Here is a 19,542-nt window from a genome sequence, read left to right as displayed (position 1 = left end):
ATCGAAATGGATGCATTGAAGGTCCTGCATAAATACATAAACAAACTAACAAATTCATGCATATGCAACGCAGCATATGAGTTTCTATGCTTTTTTCCCGCACACACACACACACACACACATACTCACACACCATCACATATATTAAACACATCCACATGGTTCAAGTGGCGTAACATTGCTAGACGCGGTTAATTCGAGCTTTGCTGAAAGCAGTTGACTGCGGGCCTTTGGGCTGTGCCACAGCTGAAATGGGGGCAAGCAAGTGGCGGGCGACGGGTTCGGATTTTAGCGGTTGTATGCAGCTCATAAATATACAGCGACACCGCCACGTTGCACTGTGCGTGTTTGTGTTCGAGTTTGATCAAACAAGATGGCGGGCGCATAAACAAATACACACGCACACACAGGCATGCATATGCATGAGCACACATGCAAGTCAATGTTGATGCTTTATGCGAGTGAAAGTGAAGTGCGGGTGCGTGTGGGTGAGGGTGCGGGTGCGGGTGTGTGGAATGGGTAGCTTCGTGGTTGGGCTTTGGAATTGCATTTGTCGCTTGCAAACAAGCGATGCGGCCCGAGCGAAGCTGCTTTTGATTTGCATAATCTCGATTTAATGCTGTTGTTGTTATTGTTCTTGTTGTTCTTTTTTGTTGTTGCTGTTCCTGCTGTTGTCGAGTCTTTCCTTGGCAGCTGCAGTCGCAGTCGGAGAAAAACACAAACGGATCACTATCCGTCGAAATGCAATTGAATTTGGCTTCCCTGCGACTTGTGAGCTGCTTGTCGAACTACTGTCAAATCGCATGTGGCTGCCAAACGCTAAGTCACGACTTACAAGCAGCGACAGCACACTGAAAACTGGGCCAATATCCGTATCGGAAGGAAAGCGAGACAGGCGACAAGTGAGGAAAAGAGAGGTAGAGCGACAACATTCGCACGCAGCCAGCTAAAGAAAATGTCGAAGAGATTTTGACAGCAGCTGCAACAGAACTTAACAAACCGATTAAAAAGCCAAGAAGAAAGGCAAGCTAAGGACTAAGGAGAGAAAAACAAGAGAACATTTTGACAAACATTTTCTCAATTGCTGCTAAGAATAAGAATTGATTGTGCCCAACATTTCAGACATTTGCATACTTAACATTCATCGATTCCATTAGCAGGTGTTCGTTAACGGTAACTTGTGATTGGAAAAAATATCGTTTGAATAAGCAGATCTTCTTCCGCAAGTTTCTTAGTGCGGGCTCTTAATATGGACCCCATTTACTTTGCTCATCTTTAATAAACAAAAATTTCTAATTATATTTACAATTGAATGCTTATCTTTGCTGTTTATCAGCCGTTTTTGGCACTGATATTCTTGTAATAGCTATCGATAGGGATTTCGATAAATCATCGAAAAGAGTACGAACTACTCGGGGCGAATAACAAAATGTTAGAAGTGTTGATTATGGGAAGGGGCTATCGAATAGATTTACCATCGGGTTCTGCATGTTAGATAAAGTTATACTTAGGAAAGACAATAAGAGAGAAATTAATTTATTTAATAAGAATAAATTAACTATATAGATTGATATGCCAAGACTTATAGCTTGCGGCTTGCCTCTTCTTGGATTCTTTTTGGTATTCGCTGCAGTTGCACTTACTTATCCCCAATTTGCCACATTTTGGGGCGCCTCACTGCTGGGCTATGCGGCATTTTTGTGTTCTCTGCTCTTATGCATAGCACATTGCTGTTGTTTATCTCACAGGGATTAACATGTTATCCGTGGCACGCGCCGGTGCCTTCTCATAATTAGTGTTGTTGTTTTTGTTGCTGTTGTTGATTTTTGCATGTCGCTTGCTTTGCTCTCACCTTGCGCTCGACTTCTTATACCCTGCAGCCATTGCAAAGGGTATAATAGCTTATATTTAGGTATGTAATGGGCAAAGTTGCATATGCGACCACATAAAGTATTATTTTTCTTGATAAGGGCGACAATAATCTGATCTGATCCTGTCACTTCCGTATGTAGGTCGCCAAGGACACGTCAAGCTCGCAAGACTTGTATTTAGAAATACTTTATGTTTCATTAAATGAGTGTATTCTATATATTTTTTCGATATGGTACGAGAACCACCATGATATCGATATATATCGATTATTAACAGATCTCGACAATATTTCCTTTATTTAGACCCTATTGCACCGTTACTTCATTAAAAAAAGCTTTCTGTTATCTGTATCTTAACAAAATGTTTTGCCATATTCATGCCCATAAACTAAGTCACTTTCGTAGCGGAAGATAAGCATCAAAGCTATGCTCAACACGGGGCACAGGGTATCACACATTTGGGCAACTAGAGTACTCTCAACTGGTTGCTAGGCACTTTTGGCTACTAAGCGCAGGCTGGGGCGAGTGTTGGGTGGGGATAGAGTCAGCTTTCGGGCGACTAGCACGTCAAATGCGTAACAAGAATTATTACCACATTTTTCTTTAGAGCTGTGCAGCTACGTCGCTCCTCTACCAGACGCTCCCCATTTTGGTGCCCATACCCTTCTCTTCTCCGACGCCGACGCCAACGCCAATGCCAACTATTCCCTACCGCTGGCAGATTTGCACGCTACCTTTGTAATGGCTATCCGCTGCCTCCTGCCACCGTGTGGCGCTATCTGAATGCCGCCGCGGAATCGGGGCGAGTTTTGGTAGCGTCTCACGGCATGCAAATAGCGCGTCGCCTTGTTTGTGGCAGTGTTTTGTGCAGCAGCGGTTTTTACCGCTGCAGCGTTATACGGTTATAGCTTTCGGGGTCCACTGGCTGGGTCGTGTTGCTCATACGCCGTGTTGCACACGCAAAGCGCCAAAAAGCCGGCAACAGAAAGCAGAAAAACGCAGAGCGCAAAATGGAAAATGGAAAATGGAAAAGTGAACACCGCAAACAGCTAAGCGCTGCAAGGCGTTAGATCTGATGAGCACCACCGCGCAGCCCGTGCCCACAAAGTCTTGCATGCTCTTCAATATATATTTTTTTTTCTTCTTGTTCCCCTATATTACTGCTGCTGCTTGTTTTTCTTTCTCTCTTGCACTCGCTACCTTTTTGCGGCTGTATTTTTGTTTTTGTTTTTTTTTTTTTTTAATTTTCTTGCTATGGGTTAAGCGGCCCTTGGCTTTTGGCTCAATGTATTTACCTTTGCGGCAAGACCAGCGCCGCGCTATGCCCGTCTCTTTGTTTTTTTGACTTGGTTTTTGTTAAACAAAGAACGTGGTTGATACAATTGCAGTACATCAACAACAACAATGATGACGACGACAAGAACAACAACAACAACAACAACAACGAAAGAACAATAACAATACATAGAAACAACAACGATATTAATAACAACAGAATGAAACCGGGCGGGGGCAACGGTACGGGGTAGCTTGCTGGAAAAGGCAAGCAGAATGAAAAACACAAAGCATTGGATTGATTGAATTTCGAATTTTTAAGCACTTTGCCGTACGGTCAAAATTTCGTTAGCCGAATTGCAAAAGGCGAGTGCACAGAACCGAAAATTGCACAAGAACAAACACAGAGCAAGAAAAACAAAATAGATCCAATTCATAATAAAAAAGAAATTGAAAACAAAAATAAACAACAACAACAGCCCAAAGTGTGGCAGCATTAAAGCTGAACGCGAAAATAAACACATACATACTTTATTTTTGGCAAGAAATTCGATATTACCCCTTGATACTCTCGATTGCTCAGTAGTCGAGATCCACTCATTTCAACTCCGTTAACCCGAGATATTTCAAGATATCCATCAACAATTTTTCATATCAAATTGGATCTGATCACAAACCCGTTATATATAAGAAGTTTTAATGCAAAGTCGCGATTCATGCGAGTGCAAAAAGATACAGCATTTCAAGATCAGACTTTGTTTGCCTGAAATATTCCAAGCATTCATTAAAAGTAGCCTATAATTTATAATTTCTAAGTCAGTTTTGATATAACCGATTATATTTAGAATTTCATTCAAATATGTCAATCAGGTATTTCTGAAAATCCATTTCTAACAGTCGGTAAATACATGCACACTATCCTATCGGATATACGCTCAGTCGAAACAGCAATTCGAATGAGTTGAAGACATGTTTCACAATTTGTTGGAGAGTTCAAAATATAAAAGCTCTTGATCTTCGTCAATCCATAGAAAACTCTAATGAATTATATTTCCTTTCTTGCAGATTGTGGAAGGTAAGTGCCCGAATGAATGACAATAAGGATAACAGGTATTTATGCATATCGTATGGGTGCACAGTCGAGTGCCTGGAGCTCGACTTAAGAAGTAAACGGAGCTCAAACTCAGCTGTTGACCGAGCAGAGCTATCAGTTTGCATAGAGACGCCCCCATTTAGTTGTTAGTGCAGTTGCAAGGGGCAAGAATGAGCAGCAGAAGATGAAGAAGAAGCAGTGGCAAAAAGCAGAAAAAGTGCCCGGTCACACAATGCGAAACAAAAGGCAAATGTGGCATAAACTGTGAAGAGGACTCGTGCATATTGAATTACGCGACAAGTGCAAGCAAGTTTGAGGCTTTTTAAACTGTTTATGCTTCAGTGGTTGTATGGGTGGGGTGGCTTTGAGTGGCAAGCTGGCTGTTGCATGTGTATGCAGCACATTGTCCGTCTGTCTGTCTGTCTATCTGACTGTCTGTCTTTTTGTCGGGGCTATTAGTGTGAGTGCGTAGTGAATGCGACTAAGTGAGTGTATGAACGCCGTTATTATGTTATAACAATGGTAAAGTTTTGAGCAGTTGCCTGCCACCACAGACCATGCCCATAGAATTAGTGCCCGCACCTCCTGCCTCCGGCTACAACTGCAGCAAACACTTAACACAATCAATACACACACACACACACACACACACACACACACACACATGCATGGGGCAATGCTGTGAAAATGAGTAAAGGAAAATGAGTTAATGGAAATTCTTAGCAACTATTGTGATTTGACAGCTGCGTGTAAACTTGAGCACAAAAGACGCCGCCAATGCTGCCACAGCTTCGCAGTCTTCGCAGTGCCCGCACCCGCAACCCAGACACCCGCCCCCCCTCAGCGCCCACAGCGACTGCTGTTAAAGTGTTGGGCAACTGCACAAAGGCGACCAAAAACAGACAATTTAAAGAAAATTGCAAAGGAAACTCACTAAAAGCAACGAGCCGGGCACTGGGACGGACAACAAAGTGGGCGTGTTGAGCAGGCTTGCAGCCTTAGCTACCAGCACCCCAACCCACGAGAATACATACATATATACTACATATATATATATATATATATATATATATATATATATATATATTTTTGCTTTTGTGTGCCTTTTGAAAGAGCAGCTAAAAAAAAGATACTAAAAATAAAATACAACTTCAACTTAACTTCAAAAATAATGAGTGGCAAGGAAAGTGCCAAGATGCGTAGTTGGATAGCAAATTGTGTGCACACTCACACCCACACACATCCACACACACACATGCGGTGCGTGTGTTGTGTTGCTTCAATAAAAACGCTTGAAATGCTGCGATAACTCCCAATACACAAACGCATCATTATCCATTTCTATTTGGCAAGAGAGCGAAAGTGTAGGGCTTCACTGTACACTGTGCAACTGGGCTGGGTTTCGATTCGATTCTCGAGATCTCAGGACAACAACAGACGCCACCTTTTGCTGCCAACCAACATTATTCAATATCAAAGAACGGCAAAGAAAATCCGCTCAGCCGCAGCTGGGCCTTGACAGTCGCTTCTTAAGCAGCTCCCACAAAATGCTGCATGTCTTTGCTAGTTCAGATTGTGCGACTCAAAGATACCCTCTACGTAAGCCTCTAATAGTGGGTGATATTAAGCGCACATGTGGCTTAATATTATTTATAATCGCGTTTTTTCTTATCATATTACGTATATACTAGCGCATATTATCTGTGCTTGCCTGGTCTAGGCTGTTTTCTTCAAATTTCGGACATCATTTTTCCACCCATTTTCATTTTTCGTCTGGACTGTCGGCAACCGATATGTCTCATATCCGGTATTTATATATAATATATATAATAATACAATAATAATTAATATGGTTTATTCGAGAAAGACACAATTTCTGAACCCTATCTGGTTCCTTTCGATGGATCTTTAGGAATATTTTATTACATAAAACTCTTATTTCCTACATAAAACTCAACTTGTTAAGGCTTAAGGCATTCAATCGTGGACTATTTCATATAAAATCGGCACCCACTGAGATTTGGGATAAATTTTTACTGCGACTTGGAATTAACTGATATTAATTTATTTTTTAATATCTCCTGGGCATAGTCAAGGTTTAAACGCTGTGCTAGTCCTAAGAAAAACAGGAAAACAAAAGCAGATTTGATGGACTACTCATATGAACTACTTTTCCATCTTTATTTGGTGGCATTGCAGATGCCGTTTCCACCCCCGGCTGACTCCCGCCCCTACAGTATATATTTATTAGCTATAGTCACGCCCATTGCCAGATACTAGCCACATCATATTCCGGCCGGTCTCCGAAGGCTTTGGGCCTTTGATTAATGATCGATGTCGTCGCTGGCGGTGCCATAAAGGCGCCTCGGAAAAACTATGTGGAAATGTACTAGTTATAGTTATCAAGCCTGCTCGCCGTGCCCAATTGCGCTACGTTTCGTGCTGCTCTGTTTCCTTTGGGTGGTTGCTATTGCAATTTTCCTCGACATCTCATCGCCCCACTCAATTAAGCGGGCGCGAAATAAATTTATCTAAATTATCGGCATTATCTGTGGCGCGTTATTAAAATCTAAGGCAGACAGCAGGAGCTGGCTATCTCGCACTGCTCCTGTCCCCCCTGTACCTCTCTCTAATTCTGTCGTTCTGCTCCATCTCGTACTTGTTTTTGTCAACACCATCTTTTCCATTGTGGGCTTTTGCTTTTTAACGAGAAATTATGGTGGCATTGTTATTGTTATTGGTGTTGTTCTTGTCGTTGCTGCGATGCCATCAAAAGGCGAAGAGCGACAAGGGAAGATGGGCAAGGGCGTGGCAGGAGCCGGAGCCAGAGCCGGAGCTGGAGCAGGGGAAAGGCAAAATGCGCGTCTTTTATGACTTCCGTTTGGCTAAAATGCCGCAATGGGGCCAAGCGGGGTCTCAGCGGCGACTGCAGCTCAACATTTTGACTCCATGCTCGAGTGCGTCGCTTGCCATTGTTCGTATACCCCCGCCAGCACGTTCCAATTACCCGGCCAAGCAGCACGCACCACAGTACTCACTCGCTAGTGCAGCCCGCCCGAAAGACGCAATGCACACAGCCCGGCGTTCAGTTTGTTTGGCAAAATAAAACTTGCAAACAAAATCGTAATGAAAAGCACAATAAACTGTCAGTTTAAATATGAGCTGTGATCTCATTCGCTTTCGAAAAGACTCCGTTGGCGTTCCATAGTGCTATCCTGAGGGAGCTCATTTTAGGCACTGTTATTTTTGGCGCTAGTGTGCATTAGCGCTTGTAAAAGAGTCTGTATGAGAGACATCAGTTGGTCGAATCTGGCGAACATTTGCTTCATCATGAGCTCAAGGGCTGAGTTGGGGCAGTTGTCGGCAACAGGTTGCGATTGGCCTTCATCGAACTCCACCACATCGATGTGTTTCTGCTCACGGAGACTCACTTCTGCTCTCGAATCACCCTCAGAGTGCCAGGCTACACTCTCCACACCGCCAACCACCCAGACAACAGCCAACATGGAGGAGCAGCAATATTGATCAGGTCGTCCTTGTCGCACCACTCACTTGAGTCATCCTGCCACTGGCATATGCAAGCTGCTGTTATCCGACTCGGATCCAGCAGAGGCGACTTCAATCTCGCCTCTGTATACTGCCCTCCGGCCTTGAGAGTGACTGAGGCACACTTTCGAGCCCTTTTCGACCAGCTTGGCCCCAAATTCCTGGCAGGAGGAGACTGGAATGCCAAACATCGCTGGTGGGGAAACTACCGCATGTGCCCCCGAGGGAGAACGCTCTTCTCTGCCATTGAGAATGAAGGCATCGAAGTCATAGCCACTGGAGAGGCAACGTGCTACCCATATAGGGCTACTGCAACACCAAGTGCACTTGACTTCGGGCTCTACAAGGGATTCAGACAGGAACAGCTGCGAATACGAAGCCTCCTTGACCTGACGTCGGATCACCTCCCATTACTGATTGAGCTCGAGGAGACTCCCAAGTGGGAAGTTGGAATCCGCAAAATGCTCCCGCCGCGCTCTAACTTGGGAGTATACCGGGCCTGCCTCGAGGACACATTAGAGCTCAACGTCACCATAAATACGGCAAGTGAACTGGAGAGCTACGTTGACCACCTCACAGCGAAAATTACGGAAGCTGCTAGACGTGCAGCCCCGCAAACCCTGCCTCACTCTCGTACCTTCAGAAGGTCCCTACTAAGCCCTGAAGCCAGGAGTCTCCTTGCCGACAAAAGACGTCTAAGGAGGCTGTACATCCGCAACGGAGACCTCTCTACCAAGGCAGAAATGGTAAGCGCGTCCAACCGGCTCAGACGACTGCTGGCTAGGACTCGAACGGAAAATCTAGACAGCTTCCTCGAAACAACTGGGCATGACGGCAACAGCACCTTTTCAGTGTGGAAGCTCACCAGAAGCATTAAGAGGCAACCAGTTTTTACCTCCCCGATCACGGACCACTCTGGCCTCTGGCTCCGATCGGACGAGGAAAAGGCCAACGCGTTTGCTGACTACTTGGAGACAACCTTCAAGCCATTCGACTTCGCAGATGTTGCACAGCGCCGTAAAGTAGCCGAGTCACTGGACGCTCCACTGCAGATGGCTCTCCCGATAAGAAGCATCTCCCCCGCGGAAATCGGGACACAGCTGAAAATGCTTGAGCTAAAGAAGACCCCAGGATGCGACGAAATCGACAACAGAGCAGCTAAGGCTCTCCCACGCAAAGGAGTCATGGCGCTCGCCACAATTTTCAACTCCATGCTCCGCCTTGGCCACTTTCCGAAGCAATGGAAACATGCGAAAATTGTGATGATCGCCAAACCCGGTAAGCCGCTAACTCAACTTGAGTCCTACCGCCCTATAAGCCTTCTGCCGACGCTCTCAAAAGTCTTTGAGCGACTTCTGCTAAGCCGTCTCTTAGAACTCGACGAGGTCACGCGCCTGGTCCCGGATCATCAGTTTGGCTTCAGAAAGTCTCACGGCTGCCCCGAGCAGGTCCACCGGGCAGTAAAACACGTACTAGAAGCTTTTGAGCAGAAGCAATACTGCGTCGGCGTTTTCCTCGATGTCAAACAAGCGTTTGACAAGGTCTGGCACGATGGTCTTCTGTTCAAGATCAAACTGATACTCCCAGCGCCATACTTCAGCATCCTTAGCTCCTTTCTGGCAGGACGCACCTTTAATGTGGCCGTTAAAGACCAAAGGTCGGCAATTAAGGGCATCAGAGCAGGTGTCCCACAAGGCAGCGTCCTCGGTCCGATGCTGTACACGCTGTATACGGCGGACCTGCCCACACAAGGACAAAGCAACGAAGACCTCAGCCCTGCGAGACTGCTGGTGGCAACATATGCGGACGACACTGCCTTCCTAGCCTCCCACAAAAATCTGCAAGCTGCTACAAGTGCAGTGCAGGACTGGCTGCTGCAGATCGAAACCTGGACAGCTATGTGGAACATCGCTATAAACTGTGCCAAGTCCGCCTGCGTCACTTTTACGCTGCGCCCATACAGCTGCCAGGGGCTACGGTTCGATGGAGGAACCATTGAGCAGACCAACTCTTTCTGCTACTTGGGTGTCCACCTGGATCGAAGGCTCATATGGGGGCCTCACATCGCAGCAACGAGAGCAAAATGCCTGAGAAGACTTCAAAAGCTCGATTGGCTACTAAAGCCTCAAAGCAAGCTGCACATATCCACGAAGACACTGCTTATCAAAACGATGGTAACGCCTATCTGGACATATGCGATCCAAGTTTGGGGCACGGCATCAGCACACCAGCTCCGTCGCATAAGAGTGGTCCAAGCCAAGGCAGCACGCAAGGTTGCTGGCCTGCCATGGTACGTAACAACAGACGCCATCGAACGCGATCTCCGCCTAACAAAGGTCGGAGATCAGCTCAACTTCTTCAGCAGCCGATACTCCGACAAATTGGTGCAGCATCCGAACGCGGCCGCAAGGGCCCTGGCTGAGCCCATCAGTGAGAGGCGCCTCCGAAGGCTACACCCCGACGACCTACCAACGAGGCACATCACTTAAACATCCCTTTCCCATTATTGTTATATATTTTTAAGTCTGTAATTATCATTTAAGTTATTAAATAATAACTATACACTATACCCTTAACTCCGCTTGGTAGAGATCAGAAGGCACTGATCGATTCCAGCGCAAAATAAACCAAATTAAGTTTAAAAAAAAAAAAATAAATATGAGCGACTCATCTCTTCTCTTCCCTTCTCTTCTGTCTGGGCTCAGTCTCAGTCGCTGACTCGGTGCCCCCGTCTGCTATGTCCCAAGTGTGCGCCAGCGACCCAACGCCCCACGCCCCAAGCCGCACGCCCACGCCCCCGTCCATGCCCACACGCCCAGCGCCACTTCATTGTCGTGGCATGGACATCTTTAAACAGCAGCCTCGAGTGGCGTGCCTGGCAGTAGCAGCAGCTGGTGGCGCTGCACCGTGGCATGGCCTGTCCTGGCCTGGCCCGGGCGCACGCTGCGTGTAATGCTTTGTGCCAGTGTCTCTGCCTGCCAAGCAGTGCATCTGTGTGACATTCTGCGTCTGTGTCAGTGCCTGTGAGCTGACTCTGTGAGCTGTGTCTATGCTGTGTCGAGAACGAATCCATTGCGCAGCAGGAGCTAAGCACGTATCGGTTTTACTTTGAAAGTATTTAGCGCTAGATCCTTTGGAAGCCATCTAAAATTAAGACAAAAATTGCTGTTTTTACTACAACAAATAATTTAAGTTAATTGAATGTTTGCTTCATTGATTACGGCCCAAACACAGTCACTGAAATGCCGAATTGTTGCCCGCTAAATGAGTTTCAGTTTTCAGAAGTGCTTAACTATTATTTGTTCAATGCAAATAATCAGATGTGCTTTTATCTCAACTATAGCTTAAATGTGCTTTCAAATTTGAACTGAACTGTTACTATTTTCTGTTGAAGCTTAAGCTTTTACAGAGCTTTTACTCAGCGTAAATAATCTGTTGCAAGACTTGAGTGCGCTTTTAAGCTTTTGCAGAGCTGTTAAATCGGTATTATATATTTTATAGTTTTTTAATTTAATAGAAGCAATCTTATGTAGGGCCCTAGTGAGCTTTGATATGCTTGTAAGCTTGTGTTCATCTGTTATCATTAATTTGTCAAAACTTAAACATGAAGTAGAGCTTTAAGCTGTTATAGTGCAACAATTTTATACATTCAAATCAAATATTCTCTCGCCTTGATGGATTCTTCGAGCACCAGGCCTCGCCAAGACTTTCAATATATACAATTAATTTCCATTCAAACGCAAGCTTTAGTTCTAATAGAGCTTGACGTAATATGTGCTTTAATACGCTTTTAAAGCTGCTTTTAATACTATTCATGAGTTTGTGTATTTATGACCATTGCCTATTGAGTGCATTTACATTAACTACGCAGTTCTTAGTTGGCAAAAAACTTTGCCCATTGGCAACTTTTTGCACTGGCCACTAGGCACGCCAAACTGCCTGCGTCCGGATCGTAGTGTGCAATAAAAATAAGTTAAAATGCTATATAATAACAATAACAGTAATAATGATAATAACAAGGACGCCTGCTGCGGTTATGAGCTCCGCTGAGTCAAACGGCGGTTGACTCGAAATAATTAAATAGCACAAGCTCCCAGCCACAGCAGCAGCTACTATAGAATTTCTTGCGAAACAAAAAAAAAAAAAACCAAAAAAACAGAAAATAACTAGACATGAAAATTAAATGTAACGAACAAACAAACTGCGAAAGCAAACTACATTTGTGGGTGTGGCTGTATCTGTGTGTGGGAGGGTCGGCTGTGCCAGTGTGTGAGTGTGCAACAGGAAATTCGATATTGCAATGTGGTGAAGTTGTGCAACACTTTTATACAATAAAAGAAATGAATTTTAACGATTTAAAAATATATTGAATTTTATTCTGTTTTAATAAATAATTAACCTTAAGATATGGACAGAAACTTTGATTGCAAAGTTTTTTGTTTATGTGTACAGATAAAATACATAACAAAATAATATCATATTTCAAATCTGTGCATATAAAATATCTTATTTTTATATATTTTATTATAATTCATAATAACTATAGCCTCCACGAATGAGAATAATGTCCTATAACCTGTTAGGTAGAGCATTTACACATTTTTGATATAATCAAGTGGATCTCACAATAGCCTCCGTTTATGTAGAATACTACTTCCCAGAATCGTTTACCCTTCTCACATATTTTCTATAATATTTAAATAAGGGGACAACAGCTGATCAAAGTGATATTCCCACGACCTAGGCAGGCTTGGGGCGTTACATACAGTTCTTCTTGTTTTTCTTCTTAACATTTTCGCAGAATACAAGTAATTTTTACATGATAACAAGTTAAACATAACAATAAATAACTTAATATAGTATAATATAATATTGGCTGCAAAATATGTAATTAAATTCAGTATAAGCTAAATGCAAACCTCTTTCTAGATGCCAAAAGACTTGTGCTTAAAGCATCTGCTTGACTGTTGTATAGCTTATATGTATTGAAATTTATTTTGATTGTATTTTAAGGATAGACGAGTGCAACTGCAGCTATATAAACCAAATATTTGTTCAATTAGCAGCATCCTCAGCCAGTGCTATGTACATGCATATATATAGACCATAAAATCATATCAAGTTTGTTGCCTTGTTTTTGCAGTCTTAAGAGTGTACATAAATTAAAAAGTATGTGGGTTTTAGTGGTGTTGGTGTTGCCAGCGACAATGTTGTCCGAATAAAATACGAAATGCAACAACAGTTTGGCAATGTGTGTGTGTGTGTGTGTGAAGGCCATAAATCTGAACGCCTCAGTTTCGGCTCATTTGCAGCAGTAAATGTTCGAAAACCAACAGCAATTAAAAATGGCAAATGCCGAAGCACATAAAAATGCAGCTAGCAATCGCTAAGACCACTCGCTGCTTGCTCCTGCTGTGACCATAAGAAATTGGCGACACACACACCCACACACACACATGTACACTTACGCACACACTGATAGCTAACACACTCTAATAGCATTTGTGCGCAACTGTGTTGCCCCAGTGGGTTGTCGTAAAAGCAGATAAAATGATGGAATGACATAATATCTAAAGTTGCAGCGCAGCGTGGCAAGTGCAACACAAGTTGTTGCACCATGGAATGGCTCTGTAAAATGTTGTGTTAATTTTTTATATCTAAGCTCTTAAGCTACGGCCACAAAATGTACGAGAAAAGTGCGCACAAGGATTCAGACTTGTTGCAGCAGTTCAGAAAGTTTGCCCAAGCTCTGTACACTTTTAATTAAGTTTCCCCTTTTTTTATGATGATCAGTTTTATGCATTGAATTGAATAAAGTGAAAGATTGGCATATAATAAAATTAAAGTTTAGACGTGAACGGACTTCAAGGAATCGCTCATGAATATGCCTGCAACGTTGCGTATACGTAATCTCCGCTAAGACCTTGGAAACTGTAGCAACCTTTTGCGGTATGCACATAATTCTTATAGAAATTAGTTCCCTCCCTCTCTCTCTCTCTCTCTCTCTCTCTCTCTCTCTCTCTCTCTCGCAGTCAGCTAAGGGCTCAAGTTGTAACTAAAATTAAAAGTGCACTTATTCAATTTCAAGTGCCTGCATTTAAATACTGCAGAATGTCATCAAAATTTAATGATATGCCAGGAGCAGGAGCAAAAGAAATCAGTGCAAAATGTTTCAGATGTCGCAAACAAAAATAAAAATGAACAGCTCAGGCACGTACCCGCCCCCACCCGCGCCTCGCTGTCGCTAGTTAAATAAGCCAAGCGCCAACCGCAGCGCGGCGATTAAAATTCAACACAACAATTTACCCAATTTATGGAGCTACATAACTTTGAGACTCAATAAAAGAGTGGGGTCCGGACAAGGGCCTATCGAGAGGGTCGCGAGGGTCGAGAGGGTGTGGCCACCAAGTGTCTGGGAGTAGGCTAGCCCCCTGGCCAAGCCGATGAGTGTTATAAAACCAAATGATTCTATTAAAATGAGATTTGTGCCATTCATGCGTAAATCAATCTGCTTTCATGTTGCTGCTGCGCCTGTCCTTGTTAACGTTGTTCGCTTTGCGTCGCCAGGGGATGGGGCTGGGCCAGCCCTTGAATCATAAATTATTTTTGCCTACCTTGTTGCTAACAAAATTGTTGAAGGCATCAATAAAATATTCATTGCTTGTTTATTGAATGTAATTTAACAACAGTTAACCCGCTCAGCACCAGACTCGGCCGGGCCAGACCCGACCAGACCAGACCAGACCAGAGCAGCGCCAATCGCAGTAAAAAGGCAAACAACAAGGTCCACCCTAGATAATGGCGGCTAGCGTCCATGGCTGGCGTGTGTTATCCCTGCCACCAAAGGGATCTATTACGTGGTATTTAATCAGATTTTTTACGAGCGACCGACAATAAAAATGTAAATAGACACCAAAGGATTGCCGTTGCCTGTCTTCGTTTTTTATTTATTTATTTTTATTTTTATGCTTTTTATCGTTCTGGCAGAGCAGACAGCGCAGACCAGTTGAGGCACTCGCCCAAGTTCTAGTCGCAGTCCTTGACATGGCCCGCTGGCCAGTTAAGTTTTCTGCTACGTTTAACGTCGTTGCCCTTAAGCGGTTCATTTTCCGCTGGATCCGCTTTTATGGCATATGCCATTGATGCGCATAAAAAATATTGGTTTATGGCTGCCAGAGTGCCAGACAAAGTGGGCGCAGTAAGCGCTTAAGTGAATATATGTTCATATGTATTCATCGATAAACGCTATCAGTCCGAAATTTTATTTATTAATTCATTTGACTCGCAGCTCTCTATCAATTATGCGCAAATTTCATTATGCAAAGCGGCCTCCCCTTAAAAACACGCCCGCACCCATACTTACAACTGGCCATTTGTCTATTGTTAGCGTGGGGGCGGCCACAACCCGCCCCGCACCGCCCCGCCCCGCCCCGCCGCCTGCCTATCACAGCCTGCGCCGTGCGCGTCTTGTGGCGGTCAATTTGGAAACTGTCAGTTGCCGGGCTGTCAGGTGAGTTGGCAGCCAGTTGACAATTTCGCCCCCAAGAACACAGGGATAAAACGTTATCAAAGGCGACACCAACACTTAAATACCCTTGCCGATAATCTTAGGTTTACTTAGAGCCTTTGTCAAATATGAAATAATTACATATAGCTAGACTTTAGCTCAGAAACCATGGGAAAATGAATATATTTGTTAACATTTTGCTTGTGCTCAGTGCTTATAATTCTCAAGTGGTTATGGCTTGGGGAAAAGACCTCGCAAATGAGAGGGGAGGTTTTTTGGATAGCTTTACAGGGCTTATACCTTGTGGTTGTGGTTGGTTGTTATGACCAACATTGACCAACGGCCAGGATATGCCGTCGAATTAAGCCATAAAAGCGACATAGGCCTCATCGCATTTCATGAGAAAATCAGGTATACCCAATGCAGAAGTTTGAGGAATGAGGGTAAAGAAAAAACACTTTATTGGCTTGTTGTGTATGAAGGCTGTCAGGATCAGCTGGGCGCAATATGAAATTTACTCGTTGTACCTTTCTGTTTGCATACTGGCAAACATAATTAATTAATTTCAAGGAAAAACTCTTTGTAAAGTTCGAGGCAAACTTTTCCAATAGCCCGGCTAATAAATATTGACGCAATTAACACAGTTGACGATTTTCGGGCCATTCATGGCCATGGCATTTCAATTGACTTCAAAATGTCCTTTGTCTCCGTTTATTTACCAAGAAATACAATTAAAGTAATGGTTGTTATTCGATCTGAGTGTATGTAAATATTTATAAGCACTGTACTGAAATACAACGGTAAAATCAGTTACATCTCTTACTGATATTCCACTTGCAAAAGCAATAAGGGTTGTATTGGTCGGGCGAACAACAATCTCGCCCACTGTTCTATTGTGCGCTTTACATAAGGGAGACATCTGATGACCTTCTCTGAAGATTTAACTCTTTGTGAACCTTAAAATTTAAAGAATTGTAATTTTCTGGCTGCACAAACCCAGAATTTAATGGTAATATCGCAAAGAGCAGAGTATTCGGCAGTCGATTGTAACCGACTGCAATGTTTTCACTTGTTTAAAATAATTTTTTTTTGAAATCGATTTCATAATTTGTTTGCTTCTTTATACAAAATGTGGCCAGATTTGGCCTCTTTTCTGATTCACCCTCGGCCTGGTCCCAGCCACTCGCAGCCAGTGCCAGGCCAGCACATGTCTTGGCTGTGCCATACAAACGTGACTAACTGTACACACAACCAGATTAGCCTAGCGCTCGTGTCTGCGCCATCGTGTCGGCCCGCCTCTCTAGCACTGTCCTCTCTCGCTCCCTCGCTCCAATGCTAGCTCTGTCTGCCTTTGTGCATCTCTCTTTATGTGGCCCCGAAGAAAAAGCACAAAATAATACGTTACATAAATATAACTGTAACATTTCGTGTGCTACATTTTGCTGTCCTGTCTGTCGCCTTGTTTTCACTTTGATTGCTACGTGTTGCCGTTGCCCGCACTTTGAGCAACGCCCCCTCGCCAGCTGCTACACGTCCCTCTGCCGTACCAGCAGGAACAGCATCGCATGCAGGCAAATTGGATTTTCATGCATACTTGGTCACACGCGCGTTCCAGCGCAGCCTCTAGCACCCTGCCCCCGCTTCCCTCTAAAGACAGACCGTTTCATAGCACCCCCGCACAGGCGACAATTCTGCTGGCAGGCCCATTGCCAAAGTCAGCGGCAGCAACTCTTCTCGCCTTGTGCTAAACGTTGTTATCTGCCTTAGTCCCTATCATCTTTTGTCCGTCCGCTGTCGTTTCTCGTTCCTCGTTCCTCGTTTCTCGTTCCTCGTCTGTTGTCTGTTGTCTGTCTTCTGCCTTCTGTCGCCTATTGCGTTGTCTTGTGTTTTATTTTCTCGTTCTATGCTCGTTTGTGCGTTCGATTCGTTCTTTTTGTCGCCGTTGTTGCTGTTGTTGTTGTTCCCGCCTTGGCATAAATTTATTATAAAATAATTTGCATAATTCGTTATTACTCAGCATAAACAAAGTGAAATTAAGACGATTTCTTTTATGCCCCATCGTTGTTAATGCCATTGTCCTTGGCTCTGTGTATTTGGCTTTGTCCGCGTCCCCGGCTCCGCTCTCCTCCTCCGTCACCGTCTCAGCCTTAGCCTTAGCCTCTGTCTGACTCTGTATCTGTATCTTTGTATCTTTGTATCTTTGTATCTGCTTATTTTGTCAATGTCATTTGCTTAAGCGTGGCAGTCAAAGACTCACTCAACTCTCGGCCCTGACAGTCATTTCGATTGCTATTTTCATGTGTGTGTGTGTGTGTGTGTGTGTGTGTGTGTGTGTGTGTGTGTGTGTGTGTGCGTATTTGTGCTTGTTTGTTTATGTGTGTGTGCAGCATTGGAGAGCGCACTCAGGTGTGCACAGCTGTGCCCATTTGAATGCCTAAGTATGCTCGATTTTCTATTCATGTCCCTGCTCGGGCGCCAGTGGAGCACCTGTCTGGTTCAATGGACGGCCTAAGCTATTTGGTTGAGCTTACTTAATATTTATGATCAACCCTATTGTAAATCTATTTACAACATTCAAACAGAAACAAAAAAAAAAAAAACAAATGTGGCTAAGCTTGGCGCCCGAGCAGCGATGTCCGTTGAATGGGCGATGTCCGTTTGAATTTGGGCCGCTCGAAACACGAAGGGCAGTCGGATTGGGAACTTTTGATGATGCTCAATTACGTAACAGCACAGTTGAATCGTGTACGCACAGTTCGATTAAACATGTCAGATTAGTTATCGATAAATTGCATCAGAGTGGTCGCTTTTTATCGATCTACTTAAGCGCTTATCACCTGATTACCGTTGTCTGTTGTCAAGCCTTTAACAAAGTCCTGCATATATAGCTTACAGTCGCCCAGCCACACTCACACCCACACACACACACACACACACACACACACACACATGCTGTTGGCAAGATTTGTAGCTTTTAAACTCAAGCTGAGTTTACTTTTCAATTTGATTGAGCTGTCTATGCAAATAACATAGGTGGCTCACAGGTATAATCAAATGGCTAAGCCTACAGCTGCAATACGAGTAGACACACACACACACACACACACATGTATATATATTTATATGTGCATATATATATATATGTGTGTATATATTGGATGTGTGAGTCTGTGTATTGATTGCCCTGTCTGTGCTTCTTTCCAAGTCCACTTTCATACAAGGCACTATTTGTTATGCCAGTAAGTAAATGTTATTCCCGTTAACATGCACAAACACACACACACACTTACGCATGCATACACACATGCAGGACGTCATCTTAAGTGCGTGGGCGTTGTAGCTGTGAATGCTCTTAACATGGCCAACTTCTATCTATCGGCACACAGACCAGACATATATACTTTATCTTATTTATTGCCTGCTGCTTACCTTGTCATTGAGTGTTGGAAAAGAAACCAAAAATGCCAGTGTGTATATTTTTCAAGTTCAGACTGCTTTAAGTGTTGTAAAGACACAACTGCTCTTTAATCCGATATTGAGAGCCGAATTTAAGTATGATATTGGTCCAAGGATTTGGCAGAAGCCCAAACACTTTGTTGTTGTGCCTCAGTGTTTAGCTTACAAAATATGCTGGATATTATATTAAATGAGTTTCTCTTCAATTCCTACTTTCACTTTTGAAACCCGTTTAATCGTATTGTATGGCGTTTCTTAACTTTTAGCGAATAGTCTTTATATTTTTGATCAGTCACTTTGTCGTGATCTTTCTAGCAGAGTCAGGCAGATCGAATTACAATGCCATATGGCTAGGAGTTGGTTCAGGAGTTTGCAATCTTTGTTTTTTTCTTTATTCGATATTCCGCTCAGTTTGTCGCATTTAAAAGGATGTAATTTTCGGGCTCTATGTGTTAAAAATGGAAAACATGAGTGAGAACAGCTCAACCCTGACTACAGGGTATCTTCTGGTCGGTCTCTGTCGCTCTCTGTCTCTGTTACTCTACTAGCTGTTTCTCTGTACTGCAGTTGTTTTCATGACAATTTCGTTTCCGCCCACACACAACCCGTTCTCTACGGGCTGCCCCAAATGTTGTACACTTATTTACGACTCTAAAATTCTGTAGCCACAATGTACGAGTACTCACAATATTTTTGGCATTCATTTCATATTGTTGTTCGCTTTGCTGTTCTCTTTCTATGTCTGTGTGTGTGTGTGTGTGTGTGTGTGTGTGTGTGTGTGCTTTTTGCCTTAT

The 19,542-nt window shown here is 43.7% G+C and overlaps 1 protein-coding gene across 2 annotated transcripts in view; it reads left to right on the top strand.

Moving 5' to 3' along the window:
- Nucleotides 1–4,210: 4,210 nt before the first annotated feature.
- Nucleotides 4,211–19,542, top strand: part of LOC6631824 (chaoptin) — a 209,995-nt gene continuing 194,663 nt past the window's right edge. For both annotated transcript variants that reach the window (XM_070211380.1, XM_032440214.2), the window contains exon 1: nt 4,211–4,221. The gene's annotated coding sequence lies outside the window, so the exon portion shown is untranslated. The remainder of the gene's footprint in view (nt 4,222–19,542) is intronic.

This window comes from Drosophila virilis, chromosome X (genome assembly GCF_030788295.1).
Source record: "Drosophila virilis strain 15010-1051.87 chromosome X, Dvir_AGI_RSII-ME, whole genome shotgun sequence".
Classification (NCBI taxonomy): Eukaryota; Metazoa; Arthropoda; class Insecta; order Diptera; family Drosophilidae; genus Drosophila; species Drosophila virilis.
The sequence above is the reverse complement of the archived record's forward strand: the minus strand, read 5'-3'. Positions and strand labels throughout refer to the sequence as shown.